Genomic DNA, 18745 nt, shown 5'->3' with positions numbered 1-18745 from the left:
GGCGCGCATGCGCAGATGGTGTTTTTACTTCCGCAACCCTACATCGCGAAAAATCGATTATCGCGAGGGGTCTTGGAACGGAACCCTCGCAATAATAGAGGGATCACTGTATATATATTTAAAGGCATCTCTTCTTTTCCAAATGGCCTTCAATTTGAACAGTGGAAGGGACTATCTTTCCCATAAAAATAATGCATTGAAACCTGTTTGTGAAGTCTTTCTTTAGGTCCCTCTAGACTTTGAAGTGTAATGGGCTGCATATTGGGGAAGAAATTGCAATATTTTGAACGAAGACACAAAGGAATTGATTACTCTCCTTGGATAATGGAAACATTCTTGTAAGCAAAGAAGTACAAATCCCAGCATCAAGGTGACAGAATATAAAATTTTTGGTTATGGATGTTTACTTAGCTTTTCTCTTTCTTTCTCTTCCTGATGGATAGGTGGGATAGCCAGCTATTCTGTAGATGTTTGCTTTTCAGTAAAAAAAAAAATCAAATTGCCATTTTCTTCAGAAGCTGCTCTTTAGGATGACAGCAGCTTCATTTAGAGTTTTATAATGTGAATTCCTGATGTTTCCTATCAGCTATATGCCTGTGAATATAAAAAGCTCTGTTTTTCCCTGAACATCAGCCAATTTTAGTCTGAAATGTGACAAATGATACCTCCTGATTTTTCTCTTCCCTTTTAAAAAAACAAGAGGAAAATATTCTGAAAAATGTATCTTGGAAAAACAATCATATATATCATAGTTGCAGGGGTAATTTAATATGTATGACAGACTATTCTCAGAAACAGTTTAACTTTGGTTGTATAGTACAGTATTATGAATATAAATTTCACAGCTAAAACCAGAAGCTCTTAGTGCTTCATTATACTTTAAAACCAGAAGTGATCAGGAATATTGCAAATGACATACTTAGCTTTACCTTCATTTTCTGGGATTTTACCTTAATTTCTAAAGTTGTTTTGCTAATCTCTCTCTGAGTCTGTAGAAAATCGTATGGATGGAATCCAAAAAAGCAACAGCAGAGGGTACCAAATGTTGAGCATAGTGTTTCTCAAAATATCTGGAGGATATCACGTTGGAGAAGCTGACCAAGACTTTCCAGGACAAAACCTCCAGGATTTTCTCAATTATTTATATTTGGGGGCTGGGGGTGTTACCCTTTTAACATCTTGATGAACATACCTTGCAAATAATTAATAAATATTATGGATAAATTATTGCTTCCCTTCCTGCCTGTGACTTTGCTTGCTTAATCAATAAGTGGCAGTTGAGTCATAATTTAAAGAAAAATAGCTGAGATGAGTCTACCTGTGGGTAGAAGCCATTCCAGGAAGAAAATTCTAGGAATTTTCAAAGATTATATCCCATGCAATGCAATGTACTTCCATCAGAAAGAGAAAGGAGAACTGTCGATATACAGTCCCTTCTCGTACACGCCCCCATCAATTTGGTACTTGTAGCTCCTGCAAAGCAAAATAAGATCTGGTTAGTACTTGGATGGACTCCATCTAACAATCCTAAACTTTAGATTAGGAAGTTGAAAAACTTCCTGGAAAAATGAAATGCAAGCACTATGGCAAGCATCATTCCCCCCAAATGCAGAAAGAAAGCCCAACAGGAGTCAAACTGAAGTTGAAAAAAAATTACCTTTAATTTGCTAATTCAATATAACAGAAGAATTATGCATATCATTCTTAGAATAGGGATAATTTATACAGGATGGATCTCACATGTACATACCATATATGTTCTATTTGATATTTTATTGTTAAAATAATGAAATGCAAAAGAGAATGGGAAAAAGAATAAGATAAAAATGAAAGAAAAGCTACTACATTACAACTAACAGCATAGTGAAAAGATTTTCTAGTAACACATCTCCCCTTCCCTTCGGTTTGTGTCCCTAACCGCAAACCGCAATTTAGATATCTGACTTTTTATTAAACATTAGACATTGTTACTGGTTTTTATAAAATCCTAAAAACCAAGTTCCAGATGTCTGAATTTGCCTTGCTTTGTAATGTGTCATATATACAGGAGATATTTCTGCTTGAATTTGGTTAAATTTCAATTATGAATATGCACACTGTCAATTTAGCCACTGCAGCATATTCTCCAATTTTAGTCTCTTAATCTGATACCATCAACAAGGTTTCTCTTGTCTAGATATATTCATGCAGCTGCCAACATGCATCTTAGTAAATTGTGGTGTTTTTTATTTTTGTTTTCTGGAATTATACCCAATTAAAGCATCTGTGGTTTCAGTTCGAATTTTATTTTTAAGGCTTTTTGAATATTTTGATGCACTTTTGAGCTCTTAACATAACCCCACATGTGGTAGGGTGTCTTTTCTTTGTTGTGGCATTTTCAACATTTGCTGTATGTTTTATCTATCTTGGCAATCATTGATAGAGTTATGCACCATCTGTAAAACATTTTATACCATTTTTTTCCTTTAATTATATCTTTGGGTAAATTTTATTGATGTTTTTCCACAATTCTTCCTATTGCACAACTGTGATAGCATCTTTAAAATGGATCTCACATTATAATGTGCCATCTTAGTTGCTACCCACTCAAACCTCACTCACAGACTCCGACATTTATTCCTGTAACATCTTGTCCAATAAATTTTCCAATGCACAAATTTGTATCAGGCAGTGAATTTATGGTGGGGGTATCTGGCAATAGGACAGCCTGCAATTATTCAAAGTCTCATGAGGCATGGGATTTAACCGCACTGCACAAAGTCAGTTTAAAATTTTGCCTTATAATAGTGTGAAGCATTTTGCAGGCTCATCACATACATTAGTTTCCCAATCTTTCTGGCTTTGCAGACCAGCCCGGGCAAGGGGGAAAGGGGTTGGCTCTTGGGGAGCAGCAGACAAGGCTGATTATGCACATAGCTCCATTTGCACAAGCAACGGGCAAGCACACCCACTGCTCGTGCAAATGGAGCATGCACGCTCACTCTTGCCCACTGTCCGCCCAAGTAGGGATGCAGCAAAGGTCACCTACCACTTCTGTGGCCCAATTCCAAAGGACTAAAGGCCTGGTATTGGGCTGTGGCCCAGGGGTTGGGGACACCCTTACATGCACGATCTTTGTGATCCTGGCAACGATCTCTAAGATAAATCAGTACTATTTTGGTATTACAAATTGAGCATGTGAATAGTTAAGGCTAAGCAATCACTTTTTCAAGACACTGGACATTAAGATAGAGGTTGAAAAAGGGAATATCTAGAGGGAAGAGCAGTAGATCAATCTAGAGTTGTGGTACTCATTAGTTTAATACAGGGGTGGGCTACTGCCTGGACGGGGGAGAACACAGTGGGGTAGCAAAAATGGAGCTCCACCCCAGAGCACTCAATTTGCACTGAAAGAGGTTGAAAGAAAATGCAGGATGCACTGAAAGAGGTTGAGAGAAAATGCAGGGTGTCCTACATAAGCCATGCCTACAGTGTGGTAGTAAAAATTTTGGTAGGCCTTCACTAGTTTAATATGAGCAACGTGCCTAACACTGCTTATATGAAAGGATTTTTGGATAACATGCTTCAAAGTACGATAGACATGTAATATTGCATATTACAACAGCGGCCAGAATCACGTATGCTCAATGTTGGAAGGAGGAACTCACACCCACAATCTACAATGTGATAACTAAAGTGTATCAGGTAGTTGAAATGATAAAACTGACTTATGAACTGCAAGATAGGGACATGGAAGACTTCCATAAAAGCTGGGACAGGTGGTATACTGGGTTGCAAAAAATAAATTAGAATAAAAATTTAATTAATTAAAGTAAAACTAAAAAAAAATTAAAAAAAATTAGGAACCCCAATATCAAATTTAGAAGTAACAAACTCAAATACTATTTATATACATTAATATACCATAGCACCATTATACCATTGAAACAAGAAGGATATACGATTGATAAAACGATACGAAGATCATGGAAATGTATTTATGTAACCGATGTACAACAAAGCAGTAAAAGGAAGATTTTCCTTTGTAGATCAGACATAAGCTGCACACAAAATTCACTACTCCTCGAGTAGTTCTAATTGTAAATAACGATATCAAATATGTAATACATAAAGCAGAGTGCTTTATTTTCTTTCTTTTATCTTTTTTCACACTTATTTCTTTCTCTACTCACCTTTCCCTTTTTTCTTTACTTAACTCTTTGTGCATATACTGTTGTATTGTATGTACTGTTTTTTGTTATGTAATTTTAATGTAAATACTTAATAAAACTTTTTTCAAAAAAAAAAAGACACTTTTGAGCTGAAAGCTTCTAGGCTTTGCTTCATTGTTACTTTAAACCAGGTCTGCACTCCACATGCTGCCCCACTGCGTCCCCCTACCGTCCGGGCAGTAGCCCACCCCTGCTTATATCCCACTTCACAGTGCTTTACAACCCCCTCTAAGTGGTTTACAGAGACAGCATATTTCCTCCAACAATCTGGGTCTTCATTTCACTGCCCTTGGAAGGATGAAAACCTGAGTCAACCTTGAGCCGGTGAGACTTGAACTACCAAATTGCTGGTAATTGGCAGTCAATAGAATTAGCCTGCAACACTGAATTCTAACCACTGAACCACCATGGCAACAATATCATCAGGGGAAGGTAAAAGAGGAATACAATGTCTTCTCTTTTTTTACAATGGAAAAAGCGTTCAGATAAGACTGCCTAACAATAAATATGAGTTTTGGTAACAACTGTGCCTTCCTAGCACCTTACTTGCACTGTTATTGTGTTGAACCATCTAGCAGGCTTACTACATTCATTCCTTATACTGTACCTGATATCATATCACAAGAATCTATTTGGGTAGTCTTTACCCTGGAATGAACACATTCAAAATATATTTTGAATATACTTGATGGAAGTTCATTTTTAAAATTGGCAGGCAAACTGTGGCATGACAAAATGTTGCGATTTTGTTTTTACATGCAGCAAAAGTAAAACCACCAATTTCAGCAAAATGACTGGTCAACCAGCTGCAAGTTTTCTAACCCACTTTTGTTCGTTGCCATATTTGATCTCCTATCTGCAGTCACTTTTATTATGCTTAGCTCATTGTATCAACAACTACTTTAAAAAAACATTATTAATAAACCACACACTGAAGGATCAGATGCTTCCTTTGAAGGAAAATTCAGAAACACCACCCTACGCAGTCCTTTTGCTGAAGCAGCCCCATACACTTTATATTATTATTATTTATTAGATTTGTATGCCGCCCCTCTCCGTAGACTCAGGGCGGCTCACAACAGTGATTATGTTAGGCCCTCTATTCAAAAGAGCTGATAACACTCAACACTGTTCCGTATGAACCCTACTGTGGTGAAGAAACATAGAGGTAACAAACAAAATGGAGGTTGTCCACCCTTCCTCCCTGTCTTCTGATGGACCAGGGTCAAAGCTATTTCCTCTCTTTGTTTAACCTTGTCAATTCTTCTGAATTTTCCATAACATGCCTACAAAAGCTGGTGCCAAAACCAAGGGTGCAAGATATTTCAAAATGTACGTTTCTTGGTACTATCAGGTAAATCAGATGTGAGCCAGGTCTCTATTTTTTCCAACAAAACATGGTCACTCATAAAGGACAAATCTAAAAGGGGGGTATCTAAAAGAGATTCATGAGTAGTGTTGGGTGACCCAAACTTGCAAAGTTCAGGTTTGTGCCGAACTTTGCAGTGTTCGGCATGCCGAACCCGAACTTTTTTAAAAATTCAGGTTCGGTGTTCAATGTTCGCTCAAACACCGCGAAGCGTGGCCACCCAGGAGGAGAGTGGGAAATACCATTGTTGGTATTGCAAGCGCTGCAAACAAAAGAGGTGGGGAATCCCACGATGGGATTCGGGAGGCGGGGCTTTGACATCCCGGAGACTCCTTCCTGGCGGGCTGAAATGGGGAAGGAGGAGTGTCCGTGACATAAAAGCTCCGCCCCCGGAATCCCATCATGGGATTCCCCACATCCTTTTGCTTGCAGCGCTGCTGCGGCATCCTTTTCCATAAAAATAAAAGGAAGCAAAAGGAGGTGGGGAATTCCCCACCTCCTTGTTTATTTTTACGGAAAAGGACACCGCAGCAGCACTGCTGCTGTTCGGGTTCGGCGAACTCACCCGAACTTCATGGCAAAGTTCGGCTGAACTTGCCAAACCCGAACTTTGTTGGGTTCGGCCAACACTATTCATGAGGATAAAAAATAATTTTTTATAGCTTTGTTTTACAAAAGAAAATTTGAGAGCAAACCAAAGATCTATTTGCAAAAATGCACACAGTATTCTAGTATAGGACAGCTTTCTGAAATAAAGAACTATCCTTTATAATAAATGATATATGGACACTGTACATATAGTACTAAAACTGAAACCTATATTTAAAATAAGGTTTGAGTCCATCCAATGTGGGATAGTATTATGCAAGAAGCAGGTTTTCTGTGAGTTATTCATGATTGAATGTGACTCTGGCTCCAACCAAAACTTGGCTTGAAATACCACTACAATATTTGGTGATGGAGGAAGTGTTATTTCTAAACCCGTAACAGCTTATGAGGCTTAACAAAGTCTTTATAGCTTATATGTGCAACTATTAAAGCTTAATTTCCAATCTGCTGGCTTTCTGAGATACCAACAGAAATAGGAATAAATTTAAACTGAGAGTTTCTTAATTATAAAATGTGTATGCTTATGACTATACTCCTAATACTTATCCTGTTTTAAATATTTACTTTTTGTTGCTGGATTACTCTTCCATTTAATTTTGTTTTTAATATAAAATTATTATTATTATATTTTGCTTTCCTCTGCAGTACAAATGGGAAAACAACATTAGTGAAATAAGACATCATTGGGCTGAAAATGCAGAACCTGTGAAAAATTCTTAACATCAATATTTGTAAAACAGTAATTTTGAAATAAATGTCATGGCTATATAGAAATGAATCAAACCCCACTACCCACATATTGCAATCAGGCTAGTATCTCTAAGATGAAATGAATGTCACTGGAGATAGCTCTTCGGAGCATCACAAGAATATCATTTTCTACAGGAAAAATCCTAACTACGTAACAAGCTAGCACACATATGAATTTTCTCAATGTCATACTTTAAGCCATACTCAATCCAATAATTTACTAAAATCACTTGGTTTATGTTGTGGTTAGCTCTGGCCCAGCTCCTGCCCCAAGGACTGTGGATGTGGGGGAGACATCTACATGCTGCAGGCCTGTTTTGTCCCCCCCCTGGTGGAATCTGCTGATGAAGGCTCCTCTGACCAAGAAGACTTGAGTGACAGGGAGGAGGAGAGTGTGGCAGACAGCTCAGAAGGAGATCAATTATCTAGCTCCTCCTTGGATTCAGAACAAGAGTTAATGATACAGCCACGCATGCTGAGAGCGATGCATAGGCAACAACAACTGAGAGATTATTATCAAAGAAAATGAGGCCACCTGTGGTTGGGTGGGGCTGTGGTAATTAGTGAGGCTGCTATAAATAGCAGCCTGTGGGTTTGGCCATTGTGGAGGATTATCTGAGCCTTGTGTTCGTGACTGCTTTACTGACTTTGACTTTTTGTGTGCTGATTTTCTCCCGCTTTGAAACTAAACCAGAGCAAAGTGTGTTTCACTTTGTGAAAGAAGGACTGTGAATTGCCTCACAGCTGCAAGCCAAGTATCACAGAACTGATAAGGGACTTGTACAAATTACCAGTTTGTTTGGAGACGAGTGCTCTTTGCTATACCAAAAGAGGGCTAAGTGAATTTTCCTTATAAAGAACATTGTTTTGAATTTTAAAACGTGTGTGTGTCTGAAATTTGTAACTGTGAATTTTTGGGAGGAGTCTACCAGAGAGCCCGACAGAACAGTTTAGCTTTCATTATGAGCCATAAATAATTATAAATCATACACATTGAATTTAAAGAAAACATTACAATGAGAACCAAATAAAACGATCAGCTTAATGTATGAACCCAGGACATTTTGCTTGCTAATGTAATATCATCTTCATAATATTTCCTAAATCCAAAGCAGACAAGCCATAGCCCACTTCCCACATTTGCAGCATGTCCAACATGTAGTTAGCACCAGAGGTGGGTTCCACTTATCTTGCCTACCGGTTTGCATTGTGACGGAAGTGTGCGTTTTGCCCTTCTTGTCATGCAAAAGATCCTCTGCACATGCGCAGACAGTTCTTTTGCCAGCCATGGCAACTGGAGAACCAGTTCAATGGCATGGCCGGCCAGCCATTGCCACCAGTTTGGCAACCTTGGCCAAATTTCCTGCAAAAGTACATGCAAACTGGTCTGAACTGGTGGAATACCACCTCTGGTTAGCACACTTCACACTAACAGAAACCTAAGCTGACTTTTCTCCCAATGTCACCTCACTCATTCATCACATGCCACTGAAAACAAAAATATGGAGGTGAACTTTGAAATAATTATTTTGGGTGGTCCTTTCATGATTTGTGAGCAATTAACACTTTACTAAACAAATGCACATGATAGTTTAAAAGAAAAAAGAAAGAAGGGGTTTATTTTTACAGGGACCAATAAACTTTAACTGCCATCTGGCAAGGAATGATTAGAGGAGATGAAAATTAAGGTAGTCAACACAAATACTTGAGTGGACTCCTCCAGGAATTCAAGATAATTAGCTTGGTGTTCTGTTAAGAGAGAAGTCCATGAGAAACCAGGGAGCATCTGCATTATGGCTCCTGCCCACCTTAATGGTCAGACTCATAGGTGAAGGAGCAGGAGGGAACAGAAACATCTGGGAATCATCAGATACTTGCCCTGGCATAATAAATATGAGGAACGTTACAGTACTCTAAGGAGCATCTGTTTCTTCTATATTGTTATAGTGTGTTAAACGTGGACTACAGCTAATGTTAAGTCAACTTACTATTCTTGGAGGTTGGGAGGTCTTTAAACAGGAATTGTGAAACACAAAGCTGGAATTAATTGAAGTAATGTCAACCAAGCATGACTCCAGGAAAAGCAAGGTGAAGACAACCTAAATCTTTTTTTCTTTCTAAGCTAAACAGATGTGATTTTATATAATCCATCCTTTTCTCCTCCTTTTCCAAACAGAAGTTCTTAGGGATTATTTCCTGTCATATTGTAGCTCATTTTGTGTCCCATTCTTCTGATTTTCCCCTTCTCCTGCAACATTTGCTGCTCTGATAAAATGGATCTTGTCTTTAATTATAACTTTGAAAAATAAACTAATCGAAGTTGAAGGATAAGATTCGAGACATGGTTGGCTTTAAACTAAGTTCTTATCTAATCCTTTTTATCTGCAGTATATTTTTCTAGCCATCCTTTTTTAATCTAATTTCTACCCCATAAATATAAAAAATGTGTATAGGATTAAAAACTATAACTGTGAAAGAACACAGTCTTGACAAGCTTCTATCCTACTGGATTATTGCAGCATATAATAATACGTAGTGATAATCAACAATAAATGCAATTAGAGATAATGTGCCTCTGCAAGATCCCTCATAATAATACATTTTTTTTACAGAACAAACTGTATGAGAAAATTAAATCGCAAGTTATTTCATTCAATTGAAGACAAAACATAGATCTTTCATCACTGCTTAATGGCTGTCCTTTGTAAATAATGCCTCCGATTCAGTTTTTATTAGAATTGAGGCCACTCTAAGCTTTCCATATGCTCAAGGCATAATGCTGTAACAGTTGTCCTTTCTGCAGCTAATGAAACTATACACACATAGGATATTAGCTAAACTCCACTGTTACAACGGGTGCATGTGTGTGTGATGTGAGTTCATTGCTTATGAGGGTGTAGTTGGCTAGGATTAATCCAATTCCAGGAACAAAGCATTGCCAAAGCTAATTTGGTAGATGAAGGAAGTAGATGGAGAATGAACACAATTTATAAGCACAATCCGTGAAGGTGAAAAATCAAAACAATACCCAAGTCCATAGAGCCAAGAATAGACCATTTCTCCCATCAGGTTTTATGACCAGACTGATTATAGCCTTTACATACATACAAGCTCTGACATATTTTATGGGCACTAGGAATGTTAAAGCAGTTTCAGGTTAGCTATGAACTGCCCTTTGGGTACCTTCTGATTTGGAATATATGGTATAGGACAGTGATGGAGAACCTAGGGCACAGATGCCACAAGTGGCACACGGAGCCGTATCTGCTGGCACGCGAGCTCTTGCCCTAGCTCAGCTCCAACGTGCATGTGTGTGCCAGCCAGCTGATTTTTGGCTCAGATAGAGGCTCTGGGGGGGCACTTTTGGCTTCCAGAGAGCCTCTGGAGGGGATGAGGGAGGACATTTTTATCCTTCCCCGGCTCCATGGAAGCCTTTGGAGCCTGGGGTGGACAAAACATGAGCCTAGAGGGCCCACCAGAAGTTGGGAAACAGGCTATTTCCGGCCTTCAAAGGGTCTCCGGGGAAGTTGTTTTTACCCTCCCCAGGAATTGAATTATGGGTGTGGGCACTTGCGCATGTGCAATAGCGCATGCCCAAGCTCTTTCAGCACCCGAGGGAGAAAAGGTTCGCCATCACTGGTATAGGAGTTCCTTTACAGAAAACATAAACTGTACCAAGAAAATTAAATTGCAAGTTATATCATGCAATCAAAGACAAAATATAGATTTTTCATCACTGCTAACAAGTGTCTTTGTAAATAATGCCTCCGATTCAGTTTTCATTAGGATGAAGGCAACTCTAAGCTTTTCATATAGTCAAGGCACATTGCTGTAACAGGAGCTTAGATCCAGGAAGACAGGTGGCATATACATGGGCTCAGTTAGTCTTGGTTTAGTACTGGTGCCAGAAAGCCTTTTATATTGTGGCCTGGAGTCAGTTTTAAAGTTTAAAACTTTTGTTTTCAAATTCCAGGAAATTATAGCTTTCACAAGGCATGCTGTACACACTGATATTTAAAAATAGATGCGCGCTACAACATTTGTTCTTTTACCTGTTCTTGTTTGAAAGCTGTTTTTTAGACATATACTAACATGAGATACTGAGTGACAATGTAATAAAGAATCTTAGCCAGCAATAATGTGTAGGACTGCCCTCGGAAATTTGACCAGAATATATTTTCCTGTTACACTACTATTTGAAGACAGATGCATTATATTTTTTCTGATATCATTATGTAAAACTTGCATAAGAACTATATAATGGTATTGGAATTGGACCCAGATGTAAACTGGTACCCAACGCATGTCATGCGGGAGAAGTGCTACATCGACAGCCCTAGAGATGACAAATTCTTGACAAATGTATCTTTTTCTTTTATGTACACTGAGAGCATATGCACCAAGACAAATTCCTTGTGTGTCCAATCACAGTTGGCCAATAAAATTCTATTGTATTCTATTCTAATTGCCCACACTGTTACATTCAGCACCAACTGTAGCTTCCAGATACTTTTCAAGGGTAGTGCCAAGTAGAGCAGTTTGCAACAGTCCAAGTACGGCCTTACCAAGACATTATAAAGTGGTATTAACACTTCACATGATTTTGATTCTATCCCTCAGCCTAGAACTATGCCAGCTTTTTTGGCAGTTGCTGCACACTGCTGGCTCATATTTAAATGGTTGCCCACTAGGACTCCAAGATCCCTCTCACAGTTACTACTGTTGAGCAAGGTACCACAAGTACTGTACCTGTGCACTTTGTTTTTCTTGCCTAAATGTAGAACCTTACTTTTTTTACCATTGAATTTTATTTTGTTAGATAGCACCCAATGTTCAAATCTGTCAGTTCCCCATCTATCCCCTCGTTCAAGTCATCAATGAAGATGTTGAAGAATGTTCGGCCTAAAACAGAGCCTTGAGGTACTCCACTGCAAACTTCCCTCCATATAGATGCAGTTCCATTGAAGACTACATTTTAAGTGCGATTGGTCTGCCAGTTTTCAATCCATCTGGTGGTGTGGCTGTCTTAGCCACATTTTTCTACTTTTTCTAGTAGTAGGTTATGTTTTACTTTATCAAATGCCTACTGAAGTCCAAGTAAATTATATCAACAGCATTTCTCTGGTCCACTAATTTTGTCACTTTGTAAAAAATGAAATGAGATTAGTCTGACATGATCTGACAAACCCATGTTGGCTTTTGGTTATTACTTTGTTTGCTTCTAGGTTTATTCGTTGGTATTTATTTACTTACTTACTTACTTACTTACTTACTTACTTACTTACTTACTTACTTACTTACTTACTTACTTACTTATTTATTGGATTTATATGCCGCTGGTCAGGCTGATGGGTCCGTAGATTCCTGGATCTATTTTTTTTTTCTTTTTGAAGATAGGAACTACTCTTTTACAGTCTTCTGGCAGTTCCACAGAGCTCCAGGATCTTTGAGAGATATAGATCAATGTTTCTGAGATCTCGTCTGCCAGTTCCTTCAGAACCATGGGGTGTAATCCATCCGGTCCCGGTGATTTGAACTCGTCTAGGGTAGACAGTTGTTCACTTACCATTTTCTTCTCTATTTTAACTTGTGTTCCTAATGTTTTTTGTGGTGTTCTTTTTGGTAGTTTAGATTGCTTTTTCCCTTTGTGTAAAGACAGATATAAAAAATGAGTTAAGTAGCTCTGCTTTTTTCCCCTGTTGCTTGCCACTTTCTCCCAGGAATGGACCAATTGTTTCTTTGAATTTTTTTATTTTTAATATGTTGAAAGAAGCTCTTTTTTTGTTATTTTTTACATTTGTGACAAGCCTTTCTTCATTGTGAGCTTTCCTCACTTCATCTTTACAGGCTCAGGCTATTTTTCCCCCTAGGCGGTTACAATTGTATGCATGGTATGTTTGTATGTATGTTCGGTTTTATATATTAAGGGGTTTTAACTTGCTTTTAGTATTGGATTATTATTGTATATTGTTCATGATTGTTGTTAGCCGCCCCGAGTTTTCGGAGAGGGGCAGCATATAAATCCAATAAAACTTGAACTATTTGCTGATATTCCGCCTTGGTTATTTCCCCCTCTTACCATTTTTTATACTTGCCCATTTCATTGTTCTGTTTCTTATTCTGATAGATATATACTGTACCTATTTTTTTCCATTGTCAGCATAATTTTGGATGCAGCAAATGCTATTTACAATATATTTCTTTTAGCTCCCACTGTGTTTAATAATCGCCTCAAATAATTATCAAACTTCTTAAATCCACAGACCTTTTTGTTTGAATTGAAGGCCCAAACTGAATTTTGAAATTATTACGATGATCCCTTTTGTTCTTTGTAAATTCAGTGTACTACAGATACTATACATTTTGTCAGTTTATAGACAACTGGGATAATGTCTAAGATTCATATATGTGTTATTACTTGGTGCTAATTCTATTCAAAGGTTATGTTAGGTCTACCTCTTAAGCCAAGATGCAGTATTAGGAATATGGTCATATATTTCCTCACAGTCCAAGAATTTATAAGGCTGCATGGCCAATTAAAATCCATTGAGTCATGTTGATTCCAAGTGTTCCCCAAGTTGAAGGAGGAATATGTCAGAATGTTTGAATGTATAAAAACCTCCTGCCTCTGGACTATGACATTTTCCCACACAACATTCCAAATGTCCAGGCTAGAATGAGAGAGTTCTCCAGTACGTGTGTATGGCGTTTATGATGCCTACAGGCATCTACAAATGGGATCTCCTGCCATGAAGCATGTGGCCCTAAGCTGGAGCTATTTGCACACAGCAGGATCTGCTGGCAATAGAACTGGTGCTTGCTGTGTTATAAAGCCCCCCTTTTAAAATCATGTTTAGTTAACACCTATGCCCTGCTGAAGGGGCACCACACATTTTCAGTGGGAACCTTGCCAAACAAACAGATGGAAATGTATCTAGCCATGCCAGAGAACAAGAATGTTCATCAAATGTGAACATTAGGGATAAGTTCCTTTCCAGGAAAGTAAAAATTGCAGGCAGACATGAAGGTTTAAAATAAATTGTGGGTTAAACGGTTGTGTTAGATCTTTGAATGAAAAAGTGAATTATTTGTATTGTGTGTGGGGGGGGGGATGCTATCATTCACATTATGAATCTTATGTTGGAAATACCTGGCTGGAGCCACTGCTAAAGATTGTGCTTTCATGATTTTCAAAGTGATATTAAAAATACCTGTCCAAAGTATCTCCAGCCTATCTGATTTTCAGACACCCTAATGTTAGAAGTTTTGAATTATTAATTTTTGCTACCTTTCCCATAAAAAAAGAATCACTCAAGAGTGCAGTAAAGTGATCTCTCGATTAGCGCGGGGGTTACGTTCCAAGACCTCCCGCGCTAACCGATTTCCGCGTTATACTGGATGCGGAAGTAAAACCACCATCTGCGCATGTGCGCCATTTTTTTCATGGCCGCACATGCGCAGATGGTGGAGTTTGCGTGTGGGCGGCGGGGAAGACCAAGGGAAGATTCCTTCAGCCGCCCAACAGCTGATCTGCTCCGCAGCGCGGAAGCAGCGAGGAGCCGAAGATGGGGTAAAGGCAAAGGGGAAACCCCATCTTCGGCTCCTCGCTGCTGCCGCGCTGCGGAGCGGATCAGGTGTTGGGCGGCTGAAGGAACCTTCCCTTGGTCTTCCCCACTTGCCGCTTGCCGCTTGCCGCTTGCCAGTCCACGCCCCCCTGGATGAGCGGCCCCGCATGGCCCCAGCGCCGGACTCCGTTGCCGGAGCGGCAGCGGAACAATCGCTGGCTGTCAACTTTTCTTTTTAAAACTGGGCAGGAGCTGACTTGCCTCCCCAGTGCTAAAAAGAAAAGTTGACAGCCAGCGCTGCGAAACCGCCGAAACCGGAAGGGGCGAGGTGGGGGAGAACGGGAGGCTCAGCATTCCGTCAGCCGCAGCGCTGGCTGTCAACTTTTCTTTTTAAAACTGGGCAGGAGCTGACTTGCCTCCCCAGTGCTAAAAAGAAAAGTTGACAGCCAGCGCTGCGGCTGACGGAATGCTGAGCCTCCCGTTCTCCCCCACCTCGCCCCTTCCAGTTTCGGCGGTTTCGCAGCGCTGGCTGTCAACTTTTCTTTTTAGCACTGGGGAGGCAAGTCAGCTCCTGCCCAGTTTTAAAAAGAAAAGTTGACAGCCAGCGATTGTTCCGCTGCCGCCAGCATGGCCTGGCTGGCAGCGGAAGATGTAACCTTCGCAACCTCGGAGAGCTTCCTGGGCATGAAAGCTCACGAAAACCAGGAAGCTCTCTGAGGTTGCGAAGGAGCCCACGATCACTCGGCTGCAAGCGGGAGGAAGGCGAATCCCACGGGGCTGGGCTCGGTTATCCCCTCGGCTCCCCTCCTACCAGCCCCGCCGCGGAAGGCTCCATTCTGTTCCCTGAATGGAGACCGCCGGCCGCTCAATCGGGTGGCAGGAAAGCGAATGTCACGGGGCTGGGCTCGGCTCCCCCAGCCCCGCCGCGGAACGCTCCATTCTGTTCCCTGCCGGCCCGATTGAGCGGCCGGCGGTCTCCATTCAGGGAACAGAATAAAAAAAAAATTATTTTTTAATATTTTTTTTTTAAAAAAAATATTTTTTAATATTTTATTTTTTTAAATAATATTTTTTGAAAAACCGCGTTGCAGCGTTTCGCGCTAATCGAGAACGCGCAAGTCGAGGGACCACTGTATAAGAAGAATAAAGAGTAATTAATTAACACCTCTAATGTAAAGTAAAAGGAACAACTAAACAGAAATTGCCAGACTGGTCACCAAAAAATACAATAAACAATATGCAAAAATAAATATTTTATTGTCACTGAAGAACAGATAGAGGAATATAACTTAATCATCTTTCCTCAGGCTGCTGTCCTACAGACATTTTAGATTATAATCTATACCAGTGATGGCGAACCTATGGCACAGGTGGCACAGCCATATTGGAGGGCACACGGGGAATTGCCATATGTCAGCTCCAGCGTGCATGCGTGCACTAGCCAGTTTATTTTCGGCCTTAGAGAAAGCCGTTTTGCCCTCCAGAGGCTTCAGGGGAGCTTATTTGAAACCCCGGAATACAAAAACTGTCCAACAGGCAAACTGGAAGTTTGAAAAAACGGACTTCCACTTTGCCCACTGTCTGTTTTTTGCATCCTGGAGGCTTCAGGGAAGCTACCTGAAGCCCACGGAGTGCGACAAACAGCTCAACCGGGAGTTCGGAAAATGGGCTTCTGATTTCCATGTTGTGCTGTTTTTTGTACTCCAGAGTGCGAAAAACAGCCCAACAAGCAAACCGGAAGTCCGTTTTTCCAAAGTTCTGGTTTGCCTGTTTGGTTGTTTTTTTCACTGTCCCAGGTTTCAGTGAGGCCTGTGCACATGCATGGGGACTGGGTGCGCATGCACAGGGGCAGCACAGGGATTGCAAATGGGGGAGGGAATGGGTGTGGGCATGTGCGTGCATGCTCGCACACGCACACACACTCTTTTGGCACATGAACCAAAAACTATTCACCATCACTGATCTATACTATGTCAATAGCTTGGCCAATATCTCTGCTAGTTCAGAGTAATGGGAACTGTGATTCAACACAAGAGAACACACCCTAATTGCTTAAGGCAAAGTTTAACACCACAAAAACAAAACACAGTGGTACCTCTACTTATGAACTTAATTCGTTCCATGACCAGGTTCTTAAATAGAAAAGTTTGCAAGTAGAAGCAATTTTTCCCATAGGAACCAAATAATGCGTGCAAACCCATTAGGAAAAAAATAAAAGCTAGGAATTTGGGTGGGAGGAGGAAGAAGAAGAGGAGGACAATCGGTACCAAAGGAAGGAGGGGAGGGGAATAAAAAAAATCCAAAATTTTAAGGCTTTAAAAAAAAGAGGAACTCTGAGGCGGCGAGGAAGAGCACATGCCTTCTATACACCTGGCGTGAGGCTGCCTCCCATACACTGTAGGCAATCTTTTCTGTGTCCAATGCATCCTCACCTCTCCAACAGAGCAGAATGGAAAGGAATGACACACAATGGTAACACACCATGCTGTTTGCATAGCATGTTTGTGACTCTAGTGGCATTACATTACTTTGAATATTTATTCCCGATTGTGTACCTGTTTGCTTTCCTGTAATCCCTTCCTTTCCAATCTCTCTGCTCTGCAAGGAAGGGAACAGCAGGTCAGACACAGGCCATTTGGTCCCATACTGACTGTAATGTGATTAGGGACACTGTAAATATCTTAAAATTTGGTCATTGTTCATATTTTCTCAGCACTGTTATTACTTTGATTCCTAAATGAGGCTGATACTTTCAAAAAGGTGGCCTTTTTTTCTTTTGTCTGAGAGATGGATACTTACAATTTTGGCCATTAAACTTTTTTTTTCATTTCTTATAAATTTTCACTCTATTTACATAGTAATTATTTTTAATTCATCAACACCCATTGCTGTCATATGGCAATAATTGAATCTTTGAATGGACATGCCAAGACTGCGCCACTACTGCTTTTCACTGATTTCTTGCGTTTCCTCTAAAGCCTTCAATTTTGGTGCCCCTCCCCCCGTTAAAACTATTGGGTTGATGCATAATCTGCCTTAGCCTTAGATTCAGCTCAAGACATCACTAGCTTCCTAACAGAGTATTGCCACTTTTCCGTTAACGTTAACTGTGCCTTTAAACAGCCTGTTTCAACAAATATCCAGGAAATGAAGCACTGCCTGTTATGTCAGGGAGTACCAACGACAGGAGATGCCTAGAAAGGCTCCATACAGGAAGTGTTATGAGAACAGGAAAGGGCACCAAGAGAGGGGCAGTAACCTAGCGACCGGGGAAAATAAGGGACAATCATTGGTTCGTTCCTCAGCCACCTGGTAGTTAAACAGGGAAACCCCGAGGAGGTTTGACAGTTGAATACTGACTGTTGTATTAACGTTATGTTTATGTTGGAATAAAGCAGTTCAAGCAAAGCCGCAATTATGTGTCCGAATCTGTACAAAGCCACTTCATTGGCGACGAGGATTTCCACGCAAGTACACAATCTAAGAAATTAAGTTAAATAAAAGGAATGATGTCTACACAACTTAATTTTCCGCCTTTCAACCCTAAGAGTGAAACATGGGATTCATACGTGGCCAGATTTGACTGTTTCCTTATTGCTAATGGGTTCACAGAAATCTCAGACGACAGGAAATGTGCATATTTTCTAGGGTTCTGTGGAGCCGAAATGTTCGAAACAGCAAGAGCCCTATTTGCCCCCACCCCAATACATGACAGTCCATGGCAGCAGTTCTTAAATACCCTCCAGGAACATTATGCCCCAGCACCTTCCCGTTGTGCCAGGAGATATAAATTCTACCATCATAATCAAATAGAAGGAGAATCAATAAATGATTTTGTAGCGGCTCTCCGATGCGCAGCATTATACTGTGAGTTTGACAACTTAGAAGATTATTTACTAGACTGACTTGTTTTTGGTGTAAGAGACAGCCGTTTAAAATGCCATTTATTGTCAATCAGAGACTTAACGTTCAAGACAGCTTTAGCGGAGGCTAGGGCTTTCGAGCTCTCAATGCAGTCATTAGCAGAGATGGAAAGCACTGTAAATGCCACCACATTACTTCCTGATGTTAATGCAAAACAAATTCCACAAGACTTTGAAAGATTTTTGGGGTTAGAAGAAGAGGTCTGAAAATTAGCTGTTGCAAGAAACAAAGTCCAGCCAGTTGAGCGAGCTAGACGACCACCATCTCCATGCAGAGGGTGCGGAGGAGATCACTTTAGATCAAATTGCCCCTTTAAA

This window comes from Erythrolamprus reginae, chromosome 1 (assembly GCF_031021105.1).
Source record: "Erythrolamprus reginae isolate rEryReg1 chromosome 1, rEryReg1.hap1, whole genome shotgun sequence".
Classification (NCBI taxonomy): Eukaryota; Metazoa; Chordata; class Lepidosauria; order Squamata; family Dipsadidae; genus Erythrolamprus; species Erythrolamprus reginae.
The sequence above is the reverse complement of the archived record's forward strand: the minus strand, read 5'-3'. Positions refer to the sequence as shown.